The 15,820-nt window shown below is 58.0% G+C and overlaps 1 protein-coding gene across 6 annotated transcripts in view; it reads left to right on the top strand.

The window, feature by feature from the left end:
- Positions 1-15,303: 15,303 nt before the first annotated feature.
- LOC147098039 (LIM domain-binding protein 1-like) overlaps positions 15,304-15,820 on the top strand; it is a 37,727-nt gene continuing 37,210 nt past the window's right edge. For all 6 annotated transcript variants that reach the window (XM_085971254.1, XM_085971255.1, XM_085971253.1 and 3 more), the window contains exon 1: positions 15,304-15,407. The gene's annotated coding sequence lies outside the window, so the exon portion shown is untranslated. The remainder of the gene's footprint in view (positions 15,408-15,820) is intronic.

Here is a 15,820-nt window from a genome sequence, read left to right as displayed (position 1 = left end):
TGCTGCCCGGCGAAAAATGCGATCTGCTCGGGCTGCGGGAAGAAGGGACACTACGCCAGCGTCTGCAGGGCCAAAGCCACCCCGAACCCCAGCAGCGCCGCGTGTGGGCCGTGCGGGCCGCCATCTTGGGCCTCCCCAGCCATGTGCGAACCACCAGAACAGCAGCCATTTTGGACGCTTCCAGCCACATGGGGATCATGGACGCCGCCATCTTGGACGCCAGCCGCCATCTTGGCCCCCAACACCGCCTCATCTGATACCCGCAACGACACACCGACCCCTACGCTGGCCTCCGTTACGCTGGACCAAGCGAGACCGCACCAACTGGCCCGGTCCACAATGGACATTAAGGTAAATGGTCACGAAACAATCTGCCTTTTTGACTCTGGGAGCACGGAGAGCTTCATCCACCCCGACACGGTGCGGCGTTGCTCTCTCCCAGTCCTGCCTGCGCACCAGCGGATTTCTATGGCCTCCGAGTCCCAGTCGGCGGACATTGGCGGCTACTGCGTGGTGACACTCTTAGTAGATGGGACTGTGTACGATAATTTTAAACTTCTGGTCCTGCCCCACCTCTGCGCTGCCGTCCTACTGGGGTTAGATTTTCAGTGCCACCTTAAAAGTGTTACGATGGCGTACGGTGGACCCCTCCCCCCTCTCACAGTCCGCAGCCAGCAGCTTCCAAATTGCCCGCCGCGCACCAGGTGCAAACTTTCCACACTCAGAGTCACCCCCCCCCAACTGTTTGCTAACCTCACCCCCGACTGTAAGCCCATCGCCACAAAGAGCAGGCGATACAGTGCCGGGGACAGGGTTTTCATTAAAACCGAAGTGGAGCGGCTCCTGAAGGAGGGGATTATTGAGGGCAGCACCAGCCCCTGGCGAGCCCAGGTTGTGGTCGTTAAGACCGGCGAGAAGCAGCGCCTGGTCATCGACTACAGCCAGACAATAAATCGCTACACCCTGCTGGACGCTTACCCACTCCCCCGCATAGCGGATATGGTCAACCAGATCGCGCAGTACCGCGTCGTCTCGACCATTGACCTGAAATCAGCATACCACCAGTTCCCTATCCACCCTGAGGACCGCCAGTATACTGCCTTTGAGGCAAACGGCCGCCTCTATCACTTCCTTAGGGTTCCCTTTGGCGTCACCAACGGGGTCTCCGTCTTCCAAAGGGAGATGGACCGGATGGTCGATCAAAATGCGTTGCAGGCCACTTTCCCATATCTGGACAATGTGACCATCTGCGGCCATGACTTGCAGGACCATGACGCAAACCTCGAAAAATTCCTCTGCACCGCCCAACTCCTGAACCTGACGTATAACAAGGAGAAGTGCATATTCTGCACAACCCGCCTCGCCATCCTTGGCTGTGTTGTGGAACACGGAGTCATCGGTCCCGACCCCGACCGGATGCGTCCCCTTATGGAACTCCCACTGCCCCACTGCCTCAAGGCCCTGAAGAGGTGCCTAGGGTTTTTCTCCTATTACGCCCAGTGGGTCCCCTACTATGCGGACAAGGCCTGTCCGCTGATCAAGTCCACCTCTTTTCCCTTGACGGCAGAGGCCCGCTTAGCCTTCCACCGTATCAAGGAAGACATTGCCAAAGCCACCATGCACGCAGTGGACGAATCCATCCCCTTCCAGGTGGAAAGCGACGCGTCCGACTTTGCCCTGGCCGCTACCCTTAATCAGGCGGGGAGACCCGTGGCTTTCTTTTCACGAACCCTCCAGGGCCCGGAGACCAGACACTCCGCTGTTGAGAAGGAGGCCCAGGCTATTGTGGAGGCTGTGCGTCATTGGAGGCACTACCTGGCCGGAAAACGATTTACCCTGCTCACTGACCAGCGTTCAGTTGCTTTTATGTTTAACAACAAGCAGAGGGGCAAAATCAAAAACGACAAGATCTTGAGGTGGAGAATCGAACTTTCCACCTACAATTACGAGATCTTGTACCGGCCCGGGAAGCTCAATGAACCCTCGGATGCTCTATCGCGTGGCACCTGCGCCAGCGCACAGATCGATAGACTGCGGGCCCTCCACAATGACCTCTGCCACCCGGGGGTCACCAGGTTCTTCCACTTCATCAAGGCCCGCAACCTGCCTTACTCCATTGAGGAGGTCAGGACCATGACCAGGAACTGCCAAGTCTGCGCTGAGTGCAAACCGCACTTTTATAGACCAGGCAGGGCTCACCTGATAAAAGCCACTCGCCCCTTCGAGCGCCTGAGCGTTGATTTTAAAGGGCCTCTCCCCTCCTCCGACCATAATGTGTACTTCCTCAACATTATTGATGAGTACTCCCGTTTCCCGTTCGCCATCCCCTGCCCGGACATGACCAGTGCCACGGCCATTAAATGTCTAAACGACCTCTTCACCCTGTTCGGTTTCCCCAGCTATATCCATAGTGACCGGGGCTCATCGTTTATGAGCGACGAACTCCGCCAGTACCTGCTCGCTAGGGGTATTGCCACAAGCAGGACCACCAGTTACAACCCCCGGGGGAACGGACAGGTGGAAAGAGAGAATGCAACAGTTTGGAAGGCCGCCCTGCTAGCCTTAAAGTCTAGGGGCCTTCCGACCTCCCGCTGGCAGGATGTGCTCCCCGATGCGCTCCACTCTATTCGGTCACTGCTCTGCACTGCCACTAACGCCACCCCTCATGAGAAAATGTTTGTCTTCCCAAGGAAGTCCACATCGGGGACATCGCTACCGCCATGGCTGACGTCCCCAGGGCCGGTCCTACTGAGAAGACACGTGAGGACCCATAAAACGGACCCCCTGGTCGAGAGGGTCGACCTCCTCCACGCCAACCCCCAGTACGCTTACATTGCGTACCCGGACGGGCGGGAGGACACAGTCTCCATACGAGACCTCACACCCTCGGGGGCCCCAGTAATCCACTACCCACTACCACGCCCCCCCACGATCCAATATCCAACCCCAGCAGACGGCACGCCTGGGCCCCGCGACCCGCTCGACACCCACGAGGACTACACACCAGTGCCCCAGCCTACGCGGGACTCGACGCCGGAAGCTTCACTACCCCTGCCGTCGCCACGTCGATCACAGCGGCAGACAAGACCTCCGGAGAGACTCCAATACACAAACTTTTAATACACTTCACCCCGCCGGACTCATTTTTAAACAAGGGGTGAATGTGGTAAACCACTGTTTGTATTCCACTGTGTACATGTCTGTACATGCCTCGGCTGACTCCTCCCACGAGTCCAGGTATAAAGGTGACTGCTCCACAGTCCCTCTGTATTCTGGACTGGTCGACCACTCGAGGCACACCTTCATTCTCTTGTTAATAAAAGCCTGTTAGTTACTCGCTTAACCTCAGTCTTTTGAGTGATTGATAGCGCATCGCATCACCACCTCAGGAGGAGGAAGAGGGAGAGGAGGAGGAGGAATAGGAGCGAGGGAGGAGACAGTCACTCAATCTGCCTTCCGGAAGGGCACAGTCCATGACTGCCTCATCAGACTGTGGTGCCAGTAAATTCAACCCCAGATCCCCGTTGCTCACCACATCCCCATCATTCCATCCCTGTCGCAGTCCATATCACAGCGCATAGCTGAAATGAGAGACAGTACAAAATTATCCGAAGAGAATTAATACATTTATTAATAACCAGTGAACACATCTTTACAACAACAATATTTATTATTCACCCTTTTGCAATCCCTTAGGGGAAAAATTCGGTATCACCCATTTTGGGGCACTAATATTGGCCGGGCGCAAAGTTTAGCGCCCGGCGCTAATTATCGCCTCCGACTGCAAAATTCGCTTCTATCGCCCCTGGAGGAGATTTGAGCGCTAAATCAGGCGCTACACACCTCTCTTAAGGCACAAACGTCAGGGAGCGAGGCGCTACCTCAGAACGCTACCGAAGCTCAGGCGATGTCCGTTACCATGGAAGCCAGACAGACTGGCGTCGTCCAGCTCTTAAAGGGGAGGGGCCATCTTGCTGGCCAGCCGCACCCTGTTCATTGCAGCCTTGAATTTCGGCCTGGAGAGACCTCGAAAGCAATTGTGTTGGGTGCACTAATGGATAGGCCCAGGGAAAGAGCTCGGCGCTTAGGAACCTCAAAAGTGGTGCTGAGGGCCAAAACTCCTTAGGGCAGCGTTAAAACCAAAAATGTTGCCGAAAAAAAAGGCAGGAAGCGCCCGCCTTTAAATAGCGCTCCGCCAGCCCCTTCCCGACTTGAAAACATTCCCCTCTACCTGTCATTCCTAGCGGCAGGCGCTAAGGCAGGGGGTGCGACTCAATATCTGGGGCGTTGCACGCTTGACTGACGCCACGATCTGCGGGTGCAGGAGATCGTGGCGGTAGTGTTTAGCGCCGTCGCAAAAATCGGCGCGCTCGGGCGCTAACTTCCTAGCGCCCCCCCAGTGGTGCTAATGGGAGGCACTAACCAACTGAATTTTTCCCCCTTAGTGCCTCACATTACTGTGCCTTTGCCTACTCTAGTGCCCCTACAAAGTGTTGACCCAATGGCTGCAGCACGGCTGGTGGAAGGCTGCTGAGTGTCCGTGCGGGATGCCTTCAGATGGCCTTGCAGGACGCCCTCGACCCGCTCTAGGCCTGGAAGGCCCAGCTGTAGACTGCACCACCTCAGCATGGGCGGCAGCAGTCTGGGCTGGCTGGATAACAGGCAGCAACAAGGGCAATGGCGGAGTGGCAGTGGTGGGGGCAGGAATGTTGTCACCCTGAGAGAGGACAGCAGCTTCCTGCTCCACTGACCCAGTGCCACTCCCCCGGGGCAGCACCTCAGCATCCCTAGCAATCTGTTGGTGCACAGAATGCTGGCCTGCTGTGACACCATGAAAGCCCCGGTCGACGGTGGTAGACCAAGCCACGATGGCAGCAGTTAGAGCTTGTGTGGTATCAAGCTGAGACTGCATGAGAGCAATCTGAGATTGAATGGCACCAACCATTGACTGCATTACAGCACTAAGACGTTGCGTCGCTTCCGCCTGTGCTGCAATGGAAGCTGCAACATCGCCCATTACACACGGCATCAGGTCTGGGTCGCCACAGTCTCTCTGGGAGTCTACCATCCTTTCCAAACTGGAAAATGATGGGCTCCATGGTGCGCGCAGAGCTTTGTACAATGTTGGAGGCGGACTCCTCCACGCTCCTTACCAATGCTGACAGGCTCTCGGGCACCCTTGCCATTGCACCTATCATCTCCGTGTGCATGCTCATCACCTTTCTTTTAAAGGCCTCCCCATCGAGGTCCTCATCTGAGTCCTGTGCAGCAGATCTCGCACGCAAACTCGCCCTCCAGGGAGCTGGCCCCTGAGCTACCCTTTCGTCCTGGCCTTGCTGCGGCCTACTCGTTCCCGGTGCAGATCCCACTACTACACTAGCCTCTAAATAACGTGTAGTGCCAGTATCTGAGCTAGTGCCTGCGGGTGAGACATGCAGTGACGCGGTGTGTTCCTCCTCCTCCTCTTCTCCCACATCGCGCTCAACGGTGCCCTCAGGGATAGGTCACTCCGGTGCTTGCTCATTATCTGAAAGCATAAAGGCACAAGAGACAGGTTAATGGGAGGGAAGGGGAGGGGAGGGGCGGGGGCAGGATCGGAGAAATGCATGCATACAGCATGATAAGCTGGAAAGTGCGAAAGGCTTATGGGGTGAGGGGGAAGTGGGTTGTGAGGAGTAGGGTTGTTGTCCCCAAGTGGATCAACGTCGCCAGTGGCCACAGCGCCCACCACCTGCCGCCCAATAATCTCCAGCACTCTATTTTCCAGCGCAGACAGTGGTTGGCTGTCAGCTTGTCCCCCGCCTGTGTGCTCCTGCTCCCTCCTGTTGTGAGCCACCTTGGCCTGCAAGAGAAAGGAAAGTGTGTGAGTGAGTGTGGTGCAATGGATTTGGGTGATGTGCCTGTCATAGTTGAATAGCTATCATTGTGTGCAAGGTGTGAGATGTGGGTGTGAGTGTTGGTAGGTAGAGATTGTTGGTGGGTGAGTGCTGGGGGTGTGGTGCTTTGGACAGTGTGTGCAGACTGTGGTTTAGATGGTGGTATGTAGCATTTGTTGAGGCATTAACTCACACTGATCACCCGAGTGAGGTCGTTAAAATTCTTCCTGCACTGTGTATGGGTCTTGGGGCCACAGTGCTGTCCGAGACCTGATGGGCTACCTCCCTCCACATGGCACGGAAGACTTGAGGCAAAATCCTGCCACTTGCCGGGTAGAGCACCGCCCTCCGTCTCTCCACAGCGGACACCAACTCCTCCAATGCTTGGTCCGAAAATCTACGGGCTCTCTCCCTGGGGCGTGGACCTGCCATGAGCTGCCGTTGAGTCTTCCGGCTCCTTGGACTTGGCTCCTGCTCCTGTTTGCTGACACCGGTTCACAGGCAGCATGAATGAACCTTCACTTTAAGAACTGGAAAGAGCCTGTGGCAATGATGACTTGCGATTAGACTGCACCTGATATTGGTTAGCGCTTGGAATGTAACGCCACTGAGTGAGGCCATTAGCGCTTGATTTAGCGCTCCCATCTTTTCTTTGAGCGATGACACTGAATTTTGCGTGCAGCGAGTTTCATTAGCGCCTGGCGCTAAATCAGCCCAGCTGCATTAGGAATGCTGCTCACTCAGCCCAGCTGCACCGGGGCTCCTGTTCACTCAGTCCGGCTGCATTGGGAGTGCTGCTCACTGTGCCCAGATGCATTGGGGCTCCTGTTCACTCAGCCTGGCTGCATTGGGGCTCCTGATCCCTCAGCCTGGCTGCATATGGGCTCCTGCTCATGCAGCCAGGCTGTTTGGGGCACCTGCTTTCTCAGCCCGGCTGCATTGAGGCTGCTGCTCACTCAGCGCAGCTGCAGTGGGGCTCCTGCTTACTCAGCCAGGCTGCACTGGAGCTTCTGGTCACTCAGCCTGGCTGCAGTGCGACTCCTGATTACACAGCCTGGCTGCATTGGGGCTCCTGTTCACTCAGCCTGGCTGCATTAGGGCTCCTGATCACTCAGCCTGGCTGCAGTAGGGCTCCTGCTCTCTCTCTGCCTGGCAGCATTAGGGCTCCTGCTCACTTTGCCAGGCTGCATTAGTGCTCCTGCTCTCACTCTGTCTGGCAGCATTGGGGCTCCTGCTCACTTTGCCAGGCTGCATTAGGGCTCCTGCTCTCACTCTGTCTGGCTGCATTGGGGCTCCTGCTCACTCTGCCAGGCTGCATTAGGGCTCCTGCTCATGCAACCAGGCTGCACTGAGGTGCTGCTCACTCAGCCCAGCTGCAGTGGGGCTCCTGCTTACTCAGCCAGGCTGCACTGGAGCTTCTTATGCTCAGCCTAGCTGCAGTGGAACTCCTGATCACTCAGCCTGGCTGCTTTGGGGTTCTTGCTCTCATTCTGCCTAGCTGCATTAGGGCTCCTGCTCATGCAGCCAGGCTGTTTCGAGCTCCTGCTTTCTCAACCAGGCTGCATTGGGAGTGCTGCTCACTCAGCCCGGCTGCATTGGGAGTGCTGCTCCCTCAGCCAGGCTGCATTGGGGCTTGTGCTTACTCAGCCAGGCTGCATCGGGGCTTCTGCTCCCTAAGCCAGGCTGCATTGGGAGTGCTTCTCACTCAGTCCGGCTGCATTGGGACTCTCGCTCACTCAGCCCTGCTGCATTGGGGCTCCTGCTCACTCAGTCTGGCTGCAGTTGAACTCCTGTTCACTCAGCCCGGCTGTAGCGGGGCTCCTGCTCCCTCAACCAGGCAGCATTTAGAGTGCTGCTCACTTAGCCCAGCTGCACTGCAATGCTGCTCAATAAGCCCGGCTGTATTGGGGTTCCTGCTCACCCAGCCTGGCTGCATTGGGGCTGCTGATCACTCAGCCCGGCTGCATTGGGGCTCCTGCTCACTCAGCCCTGCTGCATTGGGGCTCCTGCTCACTCAGTCTGGCTGCATTGGGGCTCCTGCTCACTCAGCCAGGCTGCAGTGTGGCTCCGGCTTACTCAGCCAGGCTGCACTGGAGCTTCTGGTCACTCAGCCTGGCTGCTTTGGGGCTCCTGCTCTCATTCAGCCTGGCTTCATTTGGGAGAACTGTTCACTCAGCTGGGCTGCATTGGGGCTCCTGCTTAATCAGCCTGGCTGCATTGGGGCTCCTGCATCCTCAGCCAGGCTGCACTGTGAGTGATGCTCCCTCAGACCAGCTGCATTGGAGCTCCTGCTCACTCAGCCTGTCTGCATTGGGGCTGCTGATCATTCAGCCCCGCTGTATTTGAAGAACTGCTCACTCAGCCCGGCTGCATTGTGAGTGCTGCTCAATAAACCCGCCTGTTCACTCAGCCAGGCTGCAATGGAGCTCCTGCTCACCCAGCCTGGCTGCATTGGGGCTGCTGATCACTCAGCCTGGCTTCATTGGGACTGCTGATCACTCAGCCTGGCTGCATTGGGACTGCTGATCACTCAGCCTGGCTGCATTGGGACTGCTGATCACTCAGCCTGGCTGCATTGGAGCTGCTGATCACTCAGCCTGGCTGCATTGGGGCTGCTGATCACTCAGCCTGGCTGCTTTGAGGCTGCTGATCACTCAGCCCAGCTGCATTGGGAGTGCTGCTCACTCAGCCAGGCTGCATTGGGGCTCCTGCTTAATCAGCCCGGCTGCATCGGGGCTCCTGCTTCCTCAGCCAGGCTGCAATGTGAGTGATGCTCCCTCAGCCCAGCTGCATTGGAGCTCCTGCTCACTCAGCCTGGCTGCACTGGGGCTGCTGATCATTCAGCCCCGCTGCATTTGGAGAACTGTTCACTCAGCTTGGCTGCATTGGAGGTGCTGCTCAATAAGTCCGGCTGCATTGGGAGTGCTGCTCCCTCTGTCCAGATGCATTGGAGCGCCTGTTCGCTCACCCAGGCTGCATTGGAGGTCCTGCTCACCCGGCCTGGCTGCATTGGGGCTGCTGATCGCTCAGCCTGGCTGCATTGGGGCTGCTGATCACTCAGCCAGGCTGCATTGGAGCTCCTGCTCGCTCAGCCTGGCTGCATTGGGAGTGATGCTCCCAGTGTCAGCTGTGGCTCAGTTGGCAGCACACTTGCCTCTGAGTCAGAAGGTTGTGGGTTCAAGTCCCACTCCAAGGACTTGTGCACATAAAGCTAGGCTGACACTCCAGTGCAGTGCTGAGGGAGTGCTGCACTGTCAGAGGTGCCGTCTTTTGGATGGGACGTTAAACCGAGGCCCCGTCTGCTCTCTCAGGTAGACGTAAAAGATCCCATGGCACTATTTCGAAGCAGAGCAGAGTTATCCCTGGTGCCCTGGTCAATATTTATCCCTCAACCAACATAACAAAAACAGATTATCTTGTAGGAATGTCTAGTTCCTATCCAAAGACTGAGGTCCACTCAGGCGCTTAAACAAAGTGATGTTTAATGGAAACTAACAGGTTTAAACAAGTAACTGCAGGAGAACATCGAGTGTAGGTCTATTCAGTTCAGAGGCTCCACGAGGACTGCTGGCTGGTCCCGTGGTTGACGTCATGACGTCATCACGTTCTTCCCACCAGTGGGGGATCACGTGATGTACGGCGCGATGTCATCGCGTTTACCCGCGCTATTAAAGTAATCATGCTCTATACAAGTAAACAGTATAAATAAAGATACAGACTCAGGCTGTAGCTAACATGTTGTTAAAGGGAATTATATACAAACGGTCTGAGTCCTTTAGTGGCTCCGCCACAATCTGGTCATTAGTGCAATGCTGTTTGTGGGACCTAACTGTGCACAAATTGGCTGCCACGTTTCCCTACATCACAACAGTGACTCCACTTCAAAAGTACTTCATTGGCTGTAAATCGCTTTGAGACGTCCGGTGGTCAGTCTGGCTGCATTGGAGCACCTGTTCACTCAGCCTGGCTGCATTGGAAGTGCTTCTCACTCATCGTGGCTGAATTGGGGCTCCTGCTCTCACTCAGCCTGGCTGCATTGGGGCTGCGGCTCACTCAGCCAGATTGCATTGGGAGTGCTGCTCACTCAGCCTGGCTGCACTGGGGCTCCTGCTCTCATTCAGCCCAGTTGCATTGGGGCTGCTGATCACTCAGCCAGGTTGCATTAGGAGTGCTGCTCACTCAGCCTGGCTGAATTGGAGCTGCTGATCACTCAGTTTGGCTGCATTGGGGCTGCTGATCACTCAGCCTGGCTGCATTGGGGCTGCTGATCACTCAGCTGGGCTGCATTGGGGCTGCTGATCACTCAGCCTGGCTGCATTGGGGCTGATGATCACTCAGCCAGTTGCATTGGGAGTGTTGCTCCCTCAGTCCGGCTGAATTGGGGCTCCTGCTCACTCAGCCGGGCTGCATTGTGGCTGCTGATCACTCAGCCTGGCTGCATTGGGGCTGCTGATCACTCAGCCAGGTTGCATTGGGAGTGCTGCTTACTCAGCCTGGTTGCATTGGGAACTCAGCCTGGCTGCATTGGGAACTCAGCCTGGCTGCATTTAGAGTGCTGCTCACTCAGCCAGGTTGCATTGGTGCTCCTGCTCACGCAGCCCGGCTGCATTGGAGCTCCTGCTCACACAGCCGGGCTGCATTGGGAGTCCTGCTCACTCCGCGGGCTGCATTGGGGCTGCTGATCACTCAGCCTGGCTGCATTGGGGCTGCTGATCACTCAGTCTGGCTGCATTGGGGCTGCTGATTACTCAGCCAGATTGCATTGGGAGTGCTGCTCAATCAACCTGGTTGCATTGGGAACTCAGCCCGGCTGTATTGGGAGTGCTGCTCACTCAGCCCGGCTGCATTGGAACTCCTGCTCATGCAGCCCAGCTGCATTGGGACTCCTGCTCACTCAGCCTGGCTGCACTGGCGCTGCTCCTCTCTCAGCCAGGCTGCATTGGGAGTGCTGCTCACTCAGCCCAGCTACATTGGAGCACCTGCTCACTGAGCCTGGTTGCATTAGAAGTGCTGCTTGACATGAATCTTGTCATTCATGTGGAAAGACTTATGAAATAATACTGGGCGGCTTGCTGGTGGCGCTGTCCAGGGAGAGTATAAATACTCGGGCATGGGCCCAGCTTGCTCAGGACATTCTTTAACAGGAACTAGTGAAGGACACAACTAGACCTCCATGTTGAAAAACAGTTGATTAAAGCCTTGTTTAATACTCAGACCAAGTGCCTAGTAGTTTTCTTACGTCACTGCTCACTCAATCTGGCTGCATTGGAGCTCCTGATCACTCAGCCTGATTGCATTGGAACGCCTGTTCAGTCAATCTGGCTGCATTGGGACTCCTGCTCGCTCAGCCCGGCTGCATTAGGGATCCTGCTCTCACTCAGCCCAGCTGCATTGGGGCTGCAGCTCACTAAGCCAGGCTGCATTGGGAGTGCTGCTCACTCAGCCTGGCTGCACTGGGGCTCCTGCTCTCAATCAGCCCAGCTGCATTGGGGCTGCAGCTCACTCAGCCAAGCTGCATTTGGAGTGCTGCTTACACAGTCTGACTGCATTCGGGCTCCTGCTCATTCTGCCCAGCTGTATTGGGGTGGTGGCTCACTCAACCCGGCTGCATTGCAGGACCTGATCACTCAGCCAAGCTACATTGGAAGAGCTACTCACTCAGCCAGGCAGCATTGGGGTTCCTGGTCACTCAGCCTGGCTGCACTGGTGCTCCTCTTCTCTCAGCCAGGCTGCATTGGGAGTGCTGTTCACTCAGCCCAGCTACATTGGAGCTCCTGCTCACTGAGCCTGGATGCATTGGGGCTCTTGCTTTCTCAGCCCGGCTGCAGATCACTCAGCCTGGCTGCACTGAGGGTGCTGCTCACTCAACCTGGCTGCATTGGAGCTACTGATCACTCAGCCTGGCTGCATTGGGGCTGCTGATAACTCAGCCAGGATGTATTGATAGTGCTGCTCACTCAGCCAGGCTCAATTGGAGCTCCTGCTCACTCAGTCTGGCTGTATTGGAACACCTGTTCACTCAGTCCGGCTGCATTAGGGCTCCTGCTCTCACTCAGCCTGGCTGCATTGCAGGGCCTGATCACTCAGCCAAACTGCATTGGAAGAGCTGCTCACTCAGCCAGGCTGCATTGGAGTTCATGCTCACTCAGCCTGGTTGCACTGGCACTCCTCCTCTCTCAGCCAGGCTGCATTGGAGTTCATGCTCACTCAGCCCAGCTGCATTAGAAGTGCTTCTCACTCAACCTGACTGCATTGGAGCTCCTGATCACTCAGCCTGACTGCATTGGGGCTACGGCTCACTCTGCCCGACTGTATTGGGGCTGTGGCTCACTCAGCCCGGCTGAATTGCAGGACCTGATCACTCAGCCAAGCTGCACTGGAAGAGCTGCTCACTCAGCCCGGCTGCAGTGGGGCCCCTGCTCACTCCGCCTGGCTGCACTGGGGCTCCTGCTCACTCAGCCTGACTGCACTGGGGCTCCTGCTCACTCAGCCTGACTGCACTGGGGCTCCTGCTCACTGAGCCTGGCTGCATTGGGGCTCCTGCTCTCTCAGCCAGGCTGCATTGGGAGAGCTGCTCACTCAGCCTGGCTGCATTGGGGCACCTGCTCACTCAGCCCGGCTGCATTGGGGCTCCTGCTCACTCAGCCCGGCTGCACTGGGGCTGCTGCTCACTCAGCCTGACTGCACTGGGGCTCCTGCTCACTCAGCCTGGCTGCATTGGGGCTCCTGCTCACTCAGCCTGGCTGCACTGGGGCTCCTGCTCACTCAGCCTGGCTGCATTGGGGCTCCTGCTCACTCAGCCTGACTGCACGGGGGCTCCTGCGCACTCAGCCTGACTGCACTGGGGCTCCTGCTCACTCAGCCTGGCTGCATTGGGGCTCATGCTCACTCAGCCCGGCTGCACTGGGTCTGCTGTTCACTCAGCCTGGCTGCACTGGGGCTCCTGCTCACTCAGCCTGGCTGCACTGGGGCTCCTGCTCACTCAGCCTGGCTGCACCGGGGCTCCTGCTCACTCAGCCCGGCTGCATTGGGGCTCCTGCTCACTCAGCCCGGCTGCATTGGGTCTCCTGATCACTCAGCCTGGCTGCATTGGGTCTCCTGAACACTCAGCCTGGCTGCATTGGGTCGCCTGATCACTCAGCACGGCTGCACTGGGGCTGCTGCTCATTCAGCCTGGCTGCATTGGGGCTCCCGATCACTCAGCCCAGCTGCACTGGGGCTGCTGATCACCCAGCCTGGCTGCATTGGGTCTCCTGATCACTCAGCCTGGCTGCAGTGGGGCTCCTGATCACCCAGCCTGGCTGCATTGGGTCTCCTGATCACTCAGCCTGGCTGCATGGGGCTCCTGATCACCCAGCCTGGCTGCATTGGGGCTCCTGATCACTCAGCCCGGCTGCATTGGGTCTCCTGCTCACTCAGCCTGGCTGCACTGGGGCCCCTGCTCACTCAGCCCGGCTGCATTGGGGCCCCTGCTCACTCCGCCTGGCTGCACTGGGGCCCCTGCTCACTCCGCCTGGCTGCACTGGGGCTCCTGCTCACTCAGCCCGGCTGCATTGGGGCTCCTGCTCACTCAGCCCGGCTGCACTGGGGCTGCTGCTCACTCAGCCTGACTGCACCGGGGCTCCTGCTCACTCAGCCTGGCTGCATTGGGGCTCCTGCTCACTCAGCCTGGCTGCACTGGGGCTCCTGCTCACTCAGCCTGGCTGCATTGGGGCTCCTTCTCACTCAGCCTGACTGCATGGGGGCTCCTGCGCACTCAGCCTGACTGCACTGGGGCTCCTGCTCACTCAGCCTGGCTGCATTGGGGCTCCTGCTCACTCAGCCTGGCTGCACTGGGGCTCCTGCTCACTCAGCCTGGCTGCATTGGGTCTCCTGATCACTCAGCCTGGCTGCATTGGGTCTCCTGAACACTCAGCCTGGCTGCATTGGGTCTCCTGATCACTCAGCCCGGCTGCACTGGGGCTGCTGCTCATTCAGCCTGGCTGCATTGGGGCTCCTGATCACTCAGCCTGGCTGCATGGGGCTCCTGATCACCCAGCCTGGCTGCATTGGGGCTCCTGATCACTCAGCCCGGCTGCATTGGGTCTCCTGCTCACTCAGCCTGGCTGCACTGGGGCTCCTGCTCACTCAGCCCGGCTGCATTGGGTCTCCTGATCACTCAGCCTGGCTGCATTGGGTCTCCTGAACACTCAGCCTGGCTGCATTGGGTCTCCTGATCACTCAGCCTGGCTGCATTGGGTCTCCTGATCACTCAGCCTGGCTGCATTGGGGCTCCTGATCACTCAGCCTGGCTGCATTGGGTCTCCTGAACACTCAGCTCAGCTGCATTGGGTCTCCTGCTCACTCAGCCTAGCTGCACTGGGGCTCCTGATCACTCAGCCCGGCTGCATTGGGTCTCCTGCTCACTCAGCCTGGCTGCACTGGGGCTCCTGGTCACTCAGCCCGGCTGCATTGGGTCTCCTGATCACTCAGCCTGGCTGCATGGGGCTCCTGATCACCCAGCCCAGCTGCATTGGGGCTCCTGCTCACTCAGCTGGGCTGCATTGTGTCTCCTGATCACTCAGCCTGGCTGCATTGGGGCTCCTGATCACTCAGCCTGGCTGCATTGGGGCTGCTGATCACTCAGCCTGGCTGCATTGGGGCTGCTGATCACTCAGCCAGTTGCATTGGGAGTGTTGCTCACTCAGCCAGGCTGCATTGGAACTCCTGATCAGTCAGCCCGGCTGCATTGGGGCTCCTGATCACCCAGCCCGGCCGCATTGGGGCTCCTGCTCACTTAGCCTGGCTGCACTGGGGCTCCTGCTCACTCAGCCTGGCTGCACTGGGGCTCCTGCTCACTCAGCCCGGCTGCACTGGGGCTCCTGCTCACTCAGCCCGGCTGCATTGTGTCTCCTGATCACTCAGCCTGGCTGCATTGGGGCTCCTGATCACTCAACCTGGCTGCATTGGGGCTGATCACTCAGCCTGGCTGCATTGGGGCTGCTGATCACACAGCCAGTTGCATTGGGAGTGTTGCTCACTCAGCCAGGCTGCATTGGAACTCCTGAACACTCAGCCTGGCTGCATTGGGGCTCCTGCTCACTCAGCCCGGTTGCATTGGGGCTCCTGATCACTCAGCCCGGTTGCACTGGGGCTCCTGCTCACTCAGTCTGGCTGCACTGGGGCTCCTGCTCACTCAGCCTGGCTGCACTGGGGCTCCTGCTCACTCAGCCCGGCTGCATTGTGTCTCCTGATCACTCAGCCTGGCTGCATTGGGGCTCCTGATCACTCAGCCTGGCTGCATTGGGGCTGCTGATCACTCAGCCTGGCTGCATTGGGGCTGCTGATCACTCAGCCAGTTGCATTGGGAGTGTTGCTCACTCAGCCAGCCTGCATTGGAACTCCTGAACACTCAGCCCGGTTGCACTCGGGCTCCTGATCACTGGAAAGCTGCTGACTGAGGCGCGCGCCACAGCCGGCCCGGATGCGCGTGCACTGGCTCCTGACTTCCGGCGGAAGCTGGCCTGGCGTCGAGTACGGGAGGACCGAGCGGTGAGTGAGGAAAACCGGGAATAACCGGCGGGCATGGGCAATGCCAGAGCGGGAATAACGCGAGTCGAGCGGAGGGATCGGCGCCGTGAATGTGGCGAGAGAGACTGGGAATCACCTGAGGGAAGGGACCTGGGAGAGACTGGGAATCACCTGAGGGTAGGGACCTGGGAGAGACTGGGAATAACCTGAGGGAATGAGACTGGGAATCACCTGAGGGAAGGGACCTGGGAGAGACTGGGAATAACCTGAGGGATGAGACTGGGAGAGACTGGGAATCACCTGAGGGAAGGGACCTGGGAGAGACTGGGAATAACCTGAGGGAATGAGACTGGGAATAACTTGAGGGAATGAGACTGGGAATCACCTGAGGGAAGGAACCTGGGAGAGACTGGGAATCACCTGAGGGAAGGGAC

This window comes from Somniosus microcephalus, chromosome 30 (assembly GCF_052327205.1).
Source record: "Somniosus microcephalus isolate GS21.2 chromosome 30, FLI_Smic_1.0, whole genome shotgun sequence".
Lineage (NCBI taxonomy): Eukaryota > Metazoa > Chordata > Chondrichthyes > Squaliformes > Somniosidae > Somniosus > Somniosus microcephalus.
The sequence above is the reverse complement of the archived record's forward strand: the minus strand, read 5'-3'. Positions and strand labels throughout refer to the sequence as shown.